The sequence below is a fragment of the Rhinolophus ferrumequinum genome, chromosome 20 (genome assembly GCF_004115265.2).
Source record: "Rhinolophus ferrumequinum isolate MPI-CBG mRhiFer1 chromosome 20, mRhiFer1_v1.p, whole genome shotgun sequence".
In the NCBI taxonomy this organism is placed as follows: Eukaryota; Metazoa; Chordata; class Mammalia; order Chiroptera; family Rhinolophidae; genus Rhinolophus; species Rhinolophus ferrumequinum.
The window spans coordinates 42,517,420-42,533,035 of record NC_046303.1 but is presented as its reverse complement, the minus strand read 5'-3'; positions in this window follow the sequence as shown (position 1 = coordinate 42,533,035).

The following is a 15,616-nucleotide window of genomic DNA, read 5'->3' as shown; positions in this document are numbered from 1 at the left end:
TGGGTTATTTTAGCAGTGACAGAGAGCCCGTTGTTGCTCAGTAAGCTCCTTGGCAATCCAAATCTAGAGATAATTTCCTGAACTAAAAACTCAGAAACTTCGAAGGCCTTTTCAGTCCTTGTGGGGAAGGCTTCTATCCACCCAGTAAAAGTATCGATAAATACTAATAAGTACCTAAATCCTTTGTATGATGGCATTTGGGTGAAATCTATTTGCCAGTCTTCCCCAGGGAACGATCCCCTGTGTTGTACTGGCTTTAACAATGGAGAGGGTATCAGGTGGCTCTCTGGGTCAATGCGAGCAAAAAGTTCACAGGCTCTGGTTACTTCTTAGTGGTTTAAGATAATCCTTTCCCTATGAAGATTCGGGAGATCAACTTATGTAATGAATCTCAACCTAAATGGGAAGAGTCATGTAAATGTTTAATAACTTTTCATTATTCAGCTCTTTGGAGGAACAATCATTCTTTATCAGTGAACCATCCCGATGGGTCTGGGTCGAGAGTGAGGTCTCTTTGTTTTGTCCATGTAGTTTCTTCTAAGGTGTAACTGGGTGTGTAATTGGGAAGTGGGACATCTGGTAAGAGGACTGCCTGGATGAGAGGGGTAGCTTTTGCTGCAATTCTGGCTGCTTTATCTGTTAGATTGTTTCCCTCAATTATATCTGAATCTCCCCTTTGATATCCCTGGCAATGAATGATTGCTATCTTTTGAGGTTTATTTACAGCTTCTAAGAGCTGTAAAATTCCGGATTTATGTTGGATTAGGGAGTTCTTTGCAGAAAGGAGACCTCTTTCTTTCCAGATGGCAGCATGTACATGAAGGACCATAAACCCATATTTTGAATAACTTATAAATATCTAGTCTAAGTCCTTGGCCCAACTGTGGTGCTCTAATGAGGGCAATAAGTTCTGCTTTTTGAGTGGACATATTAGCTGTTAAAGCACTAGACTCAATGGTGTCTGATAAGCTCACAGTCGATACCCAGCCATCCTGAGTCCCTTATCCATAAAGCCACTTCCATCTGTAAACCATTCAGCATCAGGATTGAGCAGGGTCCATCCTTTAAATCAAGCCTACTTGAAAAGACTTGTTCTATAGTCTTAACACAATGGTGGAAGGGAGTTTCTAGATCAGGTATAGGCATTAAGGTGGCAGGGTTTAATGTTTGACAGACCTGGAGAATAATATTAGGAATATCTAGCAAGAGGGTCTAATACTTTAATAATCATCCTCCCGTTAACCACTGATGTCCCTTTGTTTCTAACAAACTTTGTACTTGGTTGGGGTCAGTACCTTAAGATGTTCTCCTAAAGTAAATTTGGAAGCTTCTTTAACAAAAGTTACCTGATCTAATTGTTTTGAGAATAGGCAATTGGCTTTGGAATACCCCTGATAGTCTTAAAACTACTCCCTGTTTTTCAGCTATATAAAGGGTAAATGGTTTTTCTAAATTCAGGAGACCTAAAGCAGAAGCCATTCCTAACTTTTCCTTTAGGGGATTGAAAGCAGTTTCACATGACCTGTTCCAAAGTGGGGCTCAACATCAGGTCCTTTTATGGCTTTATATAAAGGCTTAGTTATTATTCCAAAATTGGTTATCCATATTCTGTAAAACCCCGCTATACCTAAAAAACGTTCTTAATTCCTTCTTTATCTGGGGGATCTAATTGCTAATATAGATTCTTTTCATTTGGGAACTAGAGCTCAGGATCCCAGTGTTAGAATATAGCCTAGGTATCTAACCTCTTGGAGAAAAAATTGTGCTTTTTGTGAGGACACTTGATATCCCCGTTCTCCTAAAATGTTTAAAACTTTGATAGTATTAGAGTCATAACTCTCTTTTATTGGGCTAATTATTAGTAAGTCATCTCCATATTGGATAAGATAATCATTTATTAACTTTAAATGTCTAAGGTCTTTGTCCAGGGCATTTCCAAATAAATAGGGGCTATCCTGGAAAGCCCTGGGGTAAGACTGTCCAAGTGCATTGGGTGATCTTTTGAAGAGTTGGGGTCAGTCCATTCTAATAGATATTGGCTATCAGGTTGTAGAGGGATGCAGAAAAAGCCATCTTTGAGATCTAGGACTGTAAATAATTGTGCATTTTCTGAAATTTGAGTCAGAAGGGTGTGGGGATTAGGTATGGCTGGATGAATTGGGACTATAGTTCCATTTATTGCCCTCCAACCTTGGACAAACCTGAACTCTCTGTTAGGCTTTTTTACTGGTAAAATAGGGGTATTACAAGGGGACTGGCAAGGCTTTAGTAGTCCATATTAAAAAATAAAATTAAATTAAATAAAATTAAAAAATTTAATAGTGGTTGTATTAATTTTGAGTGGGTACTGTTTGTGCCTTAATTTTGAGTGGGTACTGTTTTCTATGGGGATAATTCTTATCATGTTTTAATTGTATTTAATAAGAATGATAGGTTTTCCAAGGACTTCTGTGGCTCAAACCTTAGGACTGACCTGTGAGATAATATTGGGCGGTATTAATCTTATAAGGGTAATGGAGATGCAGTAAGGCAGGTGAGGACTGGAGTGTCAAGGTGGATAGTGGCTTATAAATGCTGTGACAAATCTCGTCCTCGTAGTGGGATTGGGTACTCTGGCATGAGCAAAACTTGATGGGTGAACATATGATCTCCTAAAATACAATTAATGGGGGTCTTGAACCACTTTGTCTTAGGCTTGCTATTAACCCCAGTAATAAGACAAGTTCAGGGGGACGTAGGCTTGAAAAACTGGGTTACAACAGAGTAAGCGGCTCCCGGTATCAAGGAAAAACTCTTCACCATGTCAAAAGTTACCCAAGGCTCTTTGGTCGTGATAGATGTTCCGAAGGAGCTGGGCTGGGGTGGGGGGGGGGGGGGGCGGTGCTCGGGCCCAGTCAATCTCTTTCCCTTTCGGCCAACATTGGCTTGGGAGTCCCCATCTCTCTTTGGAGGTGGGGGGAAGTCCCATCGCCAGTATCCTTCCTGTTTGCACAAGAGACGGGGATAGTTATCATACGATTTTTATGTTCTAGGTCCCGAGCTCCGGTCGCGTAGTTCTACTGGGGTTCCAGTCTGGGATTGCATTTCCCTCTCTTCAGGAAATGTGGTCCTCATTGCGGGCTGCAACGTGGTGCACGTGCCCCCTAGCGGCACCAGTAATTCTTTGTTTTTCTTCTACAGCCCAGTAGATAGAATTTGCAAGTCTTGTCAAGTTAAATCAAAACTCATAGTAAGCTTTTCAAATTCATCAGTAAATTTGCTGGGGTCCTCAGAGAATCTGCCGAACTTCTCTTTGCATAAGGCTAAGTCTGACAGAAAATGGAACATGTACTCTGTTTCCCCGTCAGTGTTCCCAACTAAGAGCATACCTTATTGTGGCGAGAGTGATAGGAGGCCCCACTTCTTGTGGTGTTAGTGGGGCTAATTTCCTCGGGGAGTTGTGGGTACAGAGGAGAGCTCAGGCTAGTAGGGTGAGAAGGAGGACTCCCAGAAGTTAGGGAGGAGGAAGGGGGAGGGGCCATCTTGCTAGGTCCCCCCTCAGAATAGGAGGAGGTAAGTGGGGGAGATTCCCACCTGATGGCCCAGGGTTGTTTTGGCATCTCTGGGGTGGGGCCCCCGTAATTGGGTCATTTGGTAAATCTGGGCCCAGGGATACCCATTCGTGGTCTTAATATGAGCGAGACACATTTTACAGCTCTTCCGGAGATTAGGGTCTTGGTAAAAGAGCACGAATGCCTGAACACAGGGGATATCTTCCCTTTGTTTCCATCTTTTGCAAAGGAGATATAATTGCAAAAATAGTACTGTAGCTTAATGAGCCATTTTTTGGCCAGACCTCTTGATCATCAAGCTCATATTGAGGCCAGGCAGTATTGCAAAAGAAGATTACTTTCTTTTTCTTTAAGTTATCAGTTTGAGGGTGTTCCAACGGGCCAAGAGGCAACCCAGTGGGGTAGTCTTTAGGAATGCTGGGTGCGCCGCCTATGTCTGGGACTGAGGGAAGAGTTTAGGGCAGAAAGAAAGTTGGGTTTGCCAAGTCTGAACAGCGTGTAATAGTAAAAACGGGAAAGGAGATTTTGGTCAACTGAGAACTGAGGGAAATGACTGCTTAAACAGTGTTGTAACAGGCATCCTAGGGGTTGGAAATCAGAGGGGACAGAGGGGTAGAAGGGCCCTATGCAAACACAATAAATAGTCTGCAAGAAAAGCAGACAGCAGGGGTAGAAGTGAAAGAATGTGACGAGAAGATCAAGCCGGAAAGCCAAGGTGCGAGCCCTGATGGGGCGCAGGGTGCACAAGGATCAAGAGAAGAGCAAAACTAAATGGAAGAAACGTGCTCTCCTGGAGGGTCCATAACCTATTAGGCATTGTGCCGTGGGAGGGGCAGGTGTATGCTTTCACAGTGTTCCTTGTTGCACGGACATTTGCTTGCAGTCAGCAGTGGGGCCTACTACCAATCTACCCCGTTCTGTGACAGCCTTATTCTTGCACGTGAGTGTTCCAGTGGCGAGTGCCCTACTGGCTTTTAAAGGCTTAACCCATGCCTACAGAAGGTGGCAGTTTTCCTCTGGGAGGGAGAGAGAGAAAGAGATAGAAAAGACTAGTTGTTGGGGGAAGAGCTATCTTAATGATTCCACCACATGGGTGATGTCAGGCTGAGAAACCCGAAGTACTCAGGGTGGCCAAGCCAAAGTCCAAGGGAGATGACTCTCCTCATAGATTGTTCTGGCATTCCAGAACCAACTGGGAAAATAAAAGGAAGTGTAATAACCGAACTGTGTCTCTATTGGTGTTGAGAGAAAGGAAGTCCTGAGTCACTCGAATATAGGAAAGGACAGGGGAGGAGAAGTTAAGGTCAAGAGCTGGGGACTGAGTGATCCCTGAGGCTCACTCACCTGTCCTGATGTCCGAAAGGTGCTGCACACAGTCTTAATTTGTGATCCATGTGAGGGTCTTGGAGTCCCGATCAATCTTTTCCAGAGGAGATGAGGAGCCTCTTCGTAGTCAACAAAGATGATGCCAGCTTGGCGAATCCACCAGAAAGGAGACTCAAGGCCTGGACCAAGAAGGTTCTTGGCTTCATGTAGAAAAGAATTCAAATGTGAGCCAAAATAGAGTTTAAAGTGAAATTAAGTTTATGTAGCAGAGAGTAAGTAAGAGAAAGACCATCCCACAGATGGAATGGCGGTCTCTAATCGCCAGTGGAAGAGAGATCCCTTCAACCCTTTGGGCTAGGGTTTATATGCGTTTCTTGTTTCTATGGAAAATTTATTGGTATGGGGAACTTCTGCAAGGTACAAGAATAGGGACAGATTTATTTATTTTTTAAATTGAAGTTTATTGCAGTGACAATAGTTAGTAAATTTATGTAGGTTTCTGATGTACAATTCTGTAATACATTATCTACATATCACATTATGTGTTCACCATCCAGAGTCAGTTCTCCTTCCATCACCATATATTTGACCCCATTTACCCTTATCTACCACTCTCCTCCCCCTTTACCCTCTGGTAACCACTAAACTATTGTCTGTGTCTATGAGTTTTTGTTTCTTTATTTGTATGTCTTCCTTTGTTGCTTTCAGTTTTATATCCCATATATCAGTGAAATCATATGGTTCTCATTTTTTTTCGCCTGACTTATTTACCATAATAATCTTGAGATCCATCCATGTTGTGGCAAATGGCACTATTTCATCTTTTCTCATGGCAGAATAGTATTCCATTGTGTATATATACCACATCTTCTTTATCCAATCATCTAGAACAAAAAGTCATCAGAATTACTTTTAACTATTTTCCCTGTGGCTAGTTCGTAATAGGTTTAGTTACAGAAATGGCCATTAGAATAGAACCTCTTTGCTCAGCAGACTTCAGTTGGTCTGCTCTATGTGATTGATTAATATCTGCCCAAGTTCTGTGTCTGGTAGCACGTAGGTAGCAGGCTTGGAATCTAACCTCCTAGCTCCTTCTTTTGTAACAATAGTTCTCATGTCTCTTCCCTGTATTACTTGCACACATACACAAACACTCACACATACAGGTATATATCTATATGATGAATGTCTGTGTGATGTGCATACTTTCTAAGAGTAACTTTCACTGGAAATCTCTCAAGCTTTTTCAATTTATGAGTAATGACTGGACCTTTCTTCTCCAGCTCCATCCCCCTGCATCCATCCTCCAGCCTCCCAAAATCGAAGTGGAGGGATAAAGAGTTTAGGGATGGGTGTGTGTGTGTGTGTGGGGGGTGATTACTCACGTTTGTAGAATCTTTGTGAAATCCTTGCCCAGACCTCCCATTTTATTGAGAGTATTTGTCTTGCACCGCTCCGGGTGATGCTCTGATTATCTTCAGCAAGTACTTGTTTTATTTTTTAATGGATTTGGAGGGATAGTTGCCTCATGTGTCTCTGAGATGAGTACAAGTAGGAACCAGCATCTCTGTTGACAGAGGAAGGGAAAGTGGACATGATGTGGGAATGACTCTGGAGTAGCATACAGATGTACAGACGTGGTAGAGGGCAAAATTAAAGCCATCCACCTGGAGGCCATCCCTTTTGTCAGCTCTCATTCTTCCTCCCCCAGTTCCAGCCATTATCACCTCCAGAAAAGAAACCTAAGGTTGTGGGATAACTAGAGAAGTTGGGGGTTAAGAGAACTACTTTCGATGAATCCACTTTATATTACCTTTCCTTATTGTTAATCTTTCTCTTTGATGATTTTCTTCTCAATTACACAAAACCAAGCAAACTTCAAAATGATTTGTCAGCCTCTTCCTGATTCCCCAAGTATCCATTTTACTTTCCTTTTTACTTTCTATTACACTTTTTGGAAAATCTCAGTTTCAGTGTGTTCCGTGACCATGATCCTGAATTGCCCTGCGGCATGTCTTGTGCTTTATTAGGGATTTAGACTCCTTTTAAAGAAGCTAACATGTCTTGTGCTTTATTAGGGATTTAGACTCCTTTTAAAGAAGCTAACATGTCTTGTGCTTTATTAGGGATTTAGACTCCTTTTAAAGAAGCTAGATTTTTCTATAAGTAAATTCTGATAGGTAAAGAATGAAGGAGAACAGTCTTTCTATTTGTTTTAAGGAGATCAGTCTCTCTCTCTCTCTCTCTCTCTCTCTCTCTCTCTCTCGCTCTCTCTCTCGCTCTCTCTCTCGCTCTCTCTCTCCCTCTCCTTCATCCTCTCCCTGTCCCTTTCTCTCTCCTTCTCCCTCTCCCTCTCTCTCTCTCTTAGAGAAAACAGTATCAGGGCTGTAAGTATAATTGTAATTATCATTATAGGCTGGAGACAAAATCTATCCTGGATAAGAGATTATTTAAGAGGTCACACATTTTCACCATTTTTATTGTCACATTAAATACAATAAATGCTTAAAACTATTTAGAATTATGTATTTATGTTTCTCTTTAAACAGGTTACTTTATTTCTCTATGTTGAAATGATAGCTCATATGCATTGAGCTTTTAGTGTATGCTAAGCATTCTGCTAAGTATTCTTAAAAAGATTGTCTTATTTAATCCTTACAATAAACTTATATTAAGAAAAAATATTATAATTCCCATTTTATAGTTGAGGAAGCTTACGTAAATTATTTCTATTCTTAAATGACTTGCCTGAGATCCCAAAGGAATAAAAATTCAGGTATTAGATTTGAACAGAGTTGGTCGCACCCCATAAGATGGGTAAATTTCTGTAAACCCCATGAGAAGAACCATGTGTCTTTTGTTCAAGATTGTAATCACCAAAATTAGCCTAAGACTAAACGTATAGGAGATGCTCAGTAATAATTTGCTAAATAAACCGATATGTAAATAATTTAAAATCTCCCAAAACTATAATGAAATATACGAAAGAAATAAATTAATGGTGCTATTAATTTACTTTGTCTTGATGACACATTGTCTTTATTCTTTCTAAATTATAATAATGATGTTTTCCCATCCCCTTTATACTCCTTAGGTATTAGTCTGTATAAATCCCCAAAAATGTGTGTGAAAAATTTTTGGTAAAACAGCAAGTCTTGTTAGAAGAATACTTTAAATGTTAGAATTTGTGTAATTACTTAAATACAGGATGGATACTAATTGCCCATATAATGTTTTAAATCTGTTATAACATCAAGGTCTCTATTATCCCATGTAAACTATATGGATTGAGTGGAAAACTGTACATTATCATATTTTTTTAAAAAGGCAGCACTTGGTTCAAAAAGAAAACAAAAAACAAAAACTTTGTCTTCAAAATCCCCATGTTTCTCAAGCACAAGTAATGTTTGCACCTACGCACATCAGGAAAAAGCTGATGTGACTCTGTGATCTGCAGACCACCAATGAGTGCTGTGCTCTTGGACTAGTCATGTCATTTTTTAAGTGACTGGCACTGGTGTGGTGCCATTCTGTTTGTTGCTACTACACGTGGTCTTAATTCCCAGCTGTCTCACTTACGAAGTGTGTTACTAATTGAGAAAGTTCATTAATCTCCCTATACCTCAGCTACCCTACCACTAAAATAGGATGCTAACGTGCCAAGTACTCTGCTAGACGTTTCAAATGTATTATCCCACTTACTCACTCACCCCCAATAAAAGAGATATGTCTATCGAACAGGTGTGTATTATTCTTGTCACTGATTTATAGACAAGGAAACTGAGATTTAGAGATGATAAGTAACTCCTTTTAGGTTAAACTGCTAATAAAGTGTAATTCTAAGCCACAGCTGTCAGGTATCAAGTCACTGTTATCAACTACTATGCCACATTGAAAGAGATCCAGATTGAGAGATTTTCAACATTCTTCCCAGCTTTAAAATCTGATGATTCTATTTGTCTGATGTCTTTACTGGCCACCATACTTTTATATAATGCTTGTGTTCTAAGAAAGAAGCATCTGTGTAATCTTTGATATTACTTACCTTTCCCATGCAATTCTATCTTCTTATTCTTTCCTTCCTTATTGGTTCCACTCTCTAAGTGGTAATTTTTCATCTATAGGACTCACCACCGAATAATTTTTGTTGACTACTTTTAATGTAGGAAGTATTGCAAAAATTCATTACATTTCAGATTAATTTCCCTTAGATAGTACAGCTCATTTTAGAGCACGTGCACAAAATGTTGGTCAACACATTAATTTGCCTTGACTTATATCAAAGGTGCTATCATCCGAAAGTTTGTTTCCCCCCAAAATTAAAATATTGAAATCCTAATTCCCAAAGATGGTAGTGTTAAGAAGTGGGGGTTTGGGGAAGTGTTGAAATTGTGAAGGTGGATCCCTCATGGATAGAATTAGTGCCTTTATAGTAGGTGCTCCTGAGAGCTCCCAAGGCCCTTCTGCCCTGTGAAGACACAGCAAGAAGGCACCATCAATGAACAAAAAAAACGGGCCCTCGCTAGACATCAGTCTTGCTGGTGCCCTGATCTTGAACTTCCAGCTTTCAGAATTATGGGGAATAAATTTATGTTGTTTATAAGCCATCCACTCGATGGGATTTTGTTATAGTAGCCCAAATGGACTAAGACACAAGTATCTTTAACAGGAACTCCTAATGAAAAGAATTGTATGCTCTATGGAGGGAAAATGGTTATTGGGTAATTGATTTTCAGAAAACAAAATTGAAAAGTGTGTCTAATAGCTACCACTGAGTAGTATGGTTCAACTAAAACTTTGGATTAGAGAGATTACCTTTTTAAATACGTGAAGCAGAATGAAACAACAATGAGACAAGCAGGTGTGATGGCTATTTATTTGAATTTTTTGTTTTTTCAAGTATGGATACAATGGCCACAAAAATCTAGACCTCTGTGTTGTCAGTATGGTAGCCACAAGACATGCGTGGCTATGTAAATTAAACTTAAGTAAAATTAAAACTAAACTTTCAAAGTTGCACGATCCATATTTTGAGTACTTAATAGTCAAATATGTATGGCTATTGGCTCCCATAGTGGGCAATATAGAATTTTTCCATCATTGCTAAATGTTCTGTTAGATAATGTTGATCTAGTCTAAGATGACACGTATGTCACCTAAATGTGATGATGGGCTCAACCAGAGGGGCAGAGCAAGACAATGACTATTAAAGATGTAACGAAAAGAGGATACTCAATAAAGAACCTGTTGATGACATTTACTTTGAATTTATCCATTTTCTTGTATTAGCATTTTACATAGTTTAAACAAGGAGAACAGGATTTCGATTACTTTGTCTTTTGAACATAAAGTAAAAATGACAGCAGACAGCTCATTGTTTGGAAGATATGTCAGGCATACATTACAGACACAAGCACAGAGAAACTGGTCATGAGAAAAACATTTTTTAAGATAGGTATTTTTAACACCTGTCTACTAAGGAATGTGATGAAATCCATACATTCAAGTACATATAGGTTCTCTGGGAATGTGGCAAATCTGTCTATTATATACAAGTGATCTAATTGAAAGCAACTGACAGCAGTTTAGGACATAATGTAAAGGTTTTCAAAACTAATGTAACATTGATTAACCACTAAAAAGACTCTAATGTTTACTCAATCAGATCGTAGACTCAGCCACTCGCCCGTGACTTTTGCCACACTCCCAGGAAATCTGTTGCAGAACTTGTGGTGAGACCACAAGGCAACATCCAGGAAAATGACAGTAACAGTTGAAGGACATCATCACAAGGTAGAAATTGTCAAGTGTGTAAAAAAGCAGTTGTTTTTCTTCTTTTTTTCCTAGAAACATGTCATATATACTTAAGCAGAAATCATCATTTTCCTTCGTGCAGTTAACTAACGTTGATGCAGCAGTAACACAGAACATATTAAAAGAAATTCTTCCAAAACCAAAAGGACAGTCATGACTAGAGCTGTCCTTGCCTTTCGGGAGTAAAGATGTTGAGAAAACCAAGAAATCTGAGCTAAAACTAAACTCTGTGATGCAGAATTTTCAGTTTTCTTTTCTGAGCCGCAAGGGGCCATTTTCTGAGTCCAGGGGGCCTAGTTAAGTAACACTCATCACCTTGCGTTTAGAGGCCAGCTTTTATGTCTTTCCAGGTGTTAGCTGCTTTGTTAAATCTGGAGTGCCCCCAAACTTATAAAGCCTAAACATTCCACACCTGGTATGTCGGACAAGGGGATATTAGTAAAATGTATAAATTGGGAGATCAATTTCTTTTTGCTGTATTTAGAATCCAGTGATGATAAAATCATTAGTGTAAAAAAACTGAACTATCACAATAAGGTGCTTTTTTCAAAGCAACTGTTTAATCCATTTATTTTGTATCTTAAAAGCCACATAATAAAATGGAGGTTTCCCTTTTATTATATGTACATGTTGCATGTTTATTGTGGTCTTGGGGATATCTGAGGGCAACTCCATTTACCAGATGGTACTGAATACCAGGAATTACATTTCAAACTTGAGAGAAAAGGCTTCACCTGGTGGAGCACTGCTTTTGTGTGAGTGTGTGTGTGTGTGTGTGTGTGTGTGTGTGTGTGTGTGTGTTTCTTTATAATACACCATACTGCACACAGCTCATCTGGTCCATTGGCCCTACTTATGAATTACTTAAACTATTTAACTAATCCTATGATACTATGGGCCCAAAAAACATAATAACCTTGATGATTTTTTTTTAAATGACTGAATTCATATCTAATTTGTTCATAATAAGGTGGGATGGTTTAGGTTTTTAAAGAAGATTATACTTAAATTCCTAATGTATGAGCCTGGTACTCCTCATTCTAAATGGTAGGGCTCTTGGCAGACTTCTTGCCTCTCTTATGTTTGGGATATTTGCACTCATTGGGCTCCGGGAGACATTTTAGAGTTACGGGACTATCAAATTGATCAAAAACATCGCTTTTCTCTAGCCATGTAGCGCTGAATATAAGGAGACAAAGTCATGGTTCCTGAAACTGTCTATATTACTTATTTAATTGTGCCATGTTTATATGTTTTTATAATTCACAATAATGTTAGGGGGGACATCCCAGAATTATGGAAATTGCTGATCTTAAAAGACAGATGAAGTATGTTGCTCGATGTTTTAATATAATCCAGAATGGAGAAAAATAATTCTAGAATGAAGCAAATATTCTCACTCTTCAACTCTAAAACAGATATATACCTCATATATTGAACAAGTGATGACATTTAGCAGAACACCCACATGGAGGACACCAAATTATAGTTATCTTAAACTTTTTTTCCCTAATAAAAGAAAAGTGTTCATAGAATTTTCTGAATCTCTTTTCCATGGTTGGATTATTTTTTATTGTAAACTTTTATGACTAAGAGAGGTTACAGACTTCTCTTTTAAAAGTAAATAGAATATTTTCTTTATCTCTATCCGAAAATATATTTATTGTAGCATTTCTTATGTTTAAGCATTTACTAATATTTTTTCCCATTGTTTTTTTCCTTAAAAACAACTTCCTAATTCTCCAAAGTGCTAATATACATTATGGTTGTTGAGCATCATCCTAAGAGTTAGTTATAAGAAAACGTCATGCCCTGCTTAGTATTTAATTCAGGGTTTCTGTACAATATATAGCTTTAATGCCCCATGATTTAACGTTTCTTGTTATGGATTTATTTAATTCTTTCTTAAGGTATACAAGGAGATAGTGCAAAGTCAAGACCAGCTACTTCAAGTCCTAATTGTACCACTTACTAACTGAGAAAACCTGGACAAATTACCTCACTTTACTCATCTGCAAAATGATAATAAGAGTTGTAAAATAAGGGTTGCAACTATTATTTATAATTACATATATTTGATCATTATTAATTATAGTAACAATGGAGAATAGTCATTCAAAACACATGGGAAATATTTAGGAATACAATATAAATATGTTTAGTTATTTTTGTTGATACTGAAATATTTAAGACACTCTTTTGGTCATTTAATATCTCAGACAGAAACTACCTGAATTCAAATATGAAGTGAAGACATTCTCTTGGCATAATGACATTAGGAAACCCTCTAGTGTTTAACAGTTATTTAATCTGAAGTGTCCTTTAGTATTTTACAAGAAATTTTACGTGACACTAGATATGAATTTGTTTTGCATATGTGTCCATTTAGTAACCAATTTAGGGAAGCAGAAAAAGCTACAGAATTCCATGTTATAAAATATTGCTAGTAAAAAGTATACATTAATAAAATAATTTGATATTTTAATATGTAAAATATGTTGGGTATGCTCAGCTTTGCATTGGCATCTTGCCTGGATAAATGTCATTAAAATAATTTTCTTGATTTTACCTAAGGGAATTATAGCATCCAGAAACTAACAGCATTTGCATTTTGCGCCATTAAATCAGTAAAAAAAAAAGAGATTAAATACCAGCATTCTTTATCCAAAAGATTCTTATTGAATTGATTTCAGGGGTAGCCAGTTAGCTCAGTTGGTTAGAGCGTGGTGCTAATAACACCAAGCTTCCTGGTTTGATCCCCACATGGGCCACTGTAAGCTGCACCCTCCTTAAAAAAAAAAAAAAAAAAAAAAGCATGAATTGATTTCACAGTGCTAAAACATTAATTGTTTTTTTCCTATTTACAAATAATTCAAGCTACCCACTCATTTTACATTCAAGTGTATAGAGTATATGATTGAATAGATATTGTCCACTAGAGTCTATAACAGCATTGAGAATATCTTAGTGACATCAAAAACTACTTAGACTCTGAATAGACTTTATTAATTTTTACCTAATATATTCAAAATGTTTGATGTTGTCTTCAAACAGCATGACAAGATAGTAGTAAATTCACTATTTAATTTTATACACATAGACACATATATACACATACACACATATGAATGTGTACATAAAATCTGTTGGTCAATCCGTCATAAGCTACTCTAAGGAAAGCCAGTTTGCCATTTAGTAGACTTTTAGATTTTTAAGTGACTCAAAATCTGTCAATTTACAGAAGAAGAAATTGAAACTGAAAGCAAACTCCTACTTTGCTAGAACTTTCAAAGACCCCTATTTTCAGATACCTATCTTTAGACATTGATTTAAAACAAAAGCCAAGAACCACGTCTACTGACACTCTGTTATTGGCATTTGTTTTAGCTCGAATAAATACCTTCTTAATAGTATATGATTTGTAATAGCAAAACTTAGACACTGTTATTATACATTGACATTAGAATTTATTTTCAATTATAAAACATTGAGTACTATAGAAGCATATAATAATAACTTATAATAAATTCTAAATTGATATCTTTAAATCTTTTGACTTGAAATCTTTTATGTCAATTAGATATTTCTGTAGCCCTAGCCAAGTCCTGTAAATTTTTGTACCAGCAATGTCTATTTCTAAAAATCTAAATATATTTTCCTTATATCTTTAATATATCGCTTCACACATTTTTCTATTCATTCATTGATTCAAAACATTTATGAAGCACTCTGCTAAGTGCTAAAGATAGCACAGTGACGTTATATGTTGTGGTAGGAAGAAAAATGACTCCCCAAAATGTCCATGTCTTAATTCCTCTACCCAACCTTACATAGCAAAAAGGATTTTGCATATATATATATATATATATATATATATATATATATATACACACACACATATATGTATATGATTAAGATTAAGGATCTTGTGAGATTATCCTGGGTTATAAAGGTCGACCCTATCTCATGAGTTTTTTTTAAATCAGAGAACTTTTCTGAGTTGTGTCACGGAAACAGATTCTCTCCTAGAACCTCCAGAAGGAATATTGCCTTGCCATCATTTTAATTTTTTCTAGTGAGACAAATGTCAGATGTCTGACCTACACTAAAAAGGTAATATGCATTGTTTTACATCAGCCAGTTTGTAGGAATTGGTTACAACAGCAATAAAAACCAATACATATGTATATGTCTTACCTCCCTGAGTAGTTTATAAACTCTTTTAAAGGTAGGAGTTAAGCCTTACATTTCCTTATATCTTTTCAAATTAATTATTTTTATTCTTTTCACTTATTAAGTGATCAAGAAATCTTGATTGAATGATATAATAAGGAAGTTTTAAAAAAAAACATTTGTACTCATTAGGTTGTGATGGCAATCTTAACCTCTTAGTTGTTTCTGCCTTGCTCTGGGCAATGATGCATTAACTGCTTTCTGAAAGAAACATTTTGCAATGTGTTGTTTATTCAAGTAATCAGGAGAAAGCACAAAAATTACACTTGACATTGCAGGAAGATTAGCAAACAATAGTGCTGTTTTGAAAGACAGATCTGTATCTTTGAAAGGGGAAGTTGCAAAACTGTCTTTTCCTTTATCTGTTCAGATTCCTAAGGAAGGAGGATTTTACAACTAGTATTATCCTTATTGGAGGCTCTTTTCTATGTCTGGCACTTCTCCAGTCCAAGTTTATCTGATACCCTAAGGCTTCCTGGAGCCTCCTCTGGGATGTAAATCCAAAGTTCCTGTGCAAAATGTAACTGAAAAGATGATGTAGCGGTGCAAAAAATTGCCAAATAATTTATTTAAAAAGAGCAGAAAAATAGTTATAGGAATTACACAAAGTCTGTCAAACACAGATGGGTTTTGTTAAAAGTCTTGGCCACATCCTCTAGGACCTGTGGGTGTAAAGTGGATAACTGAAAGTA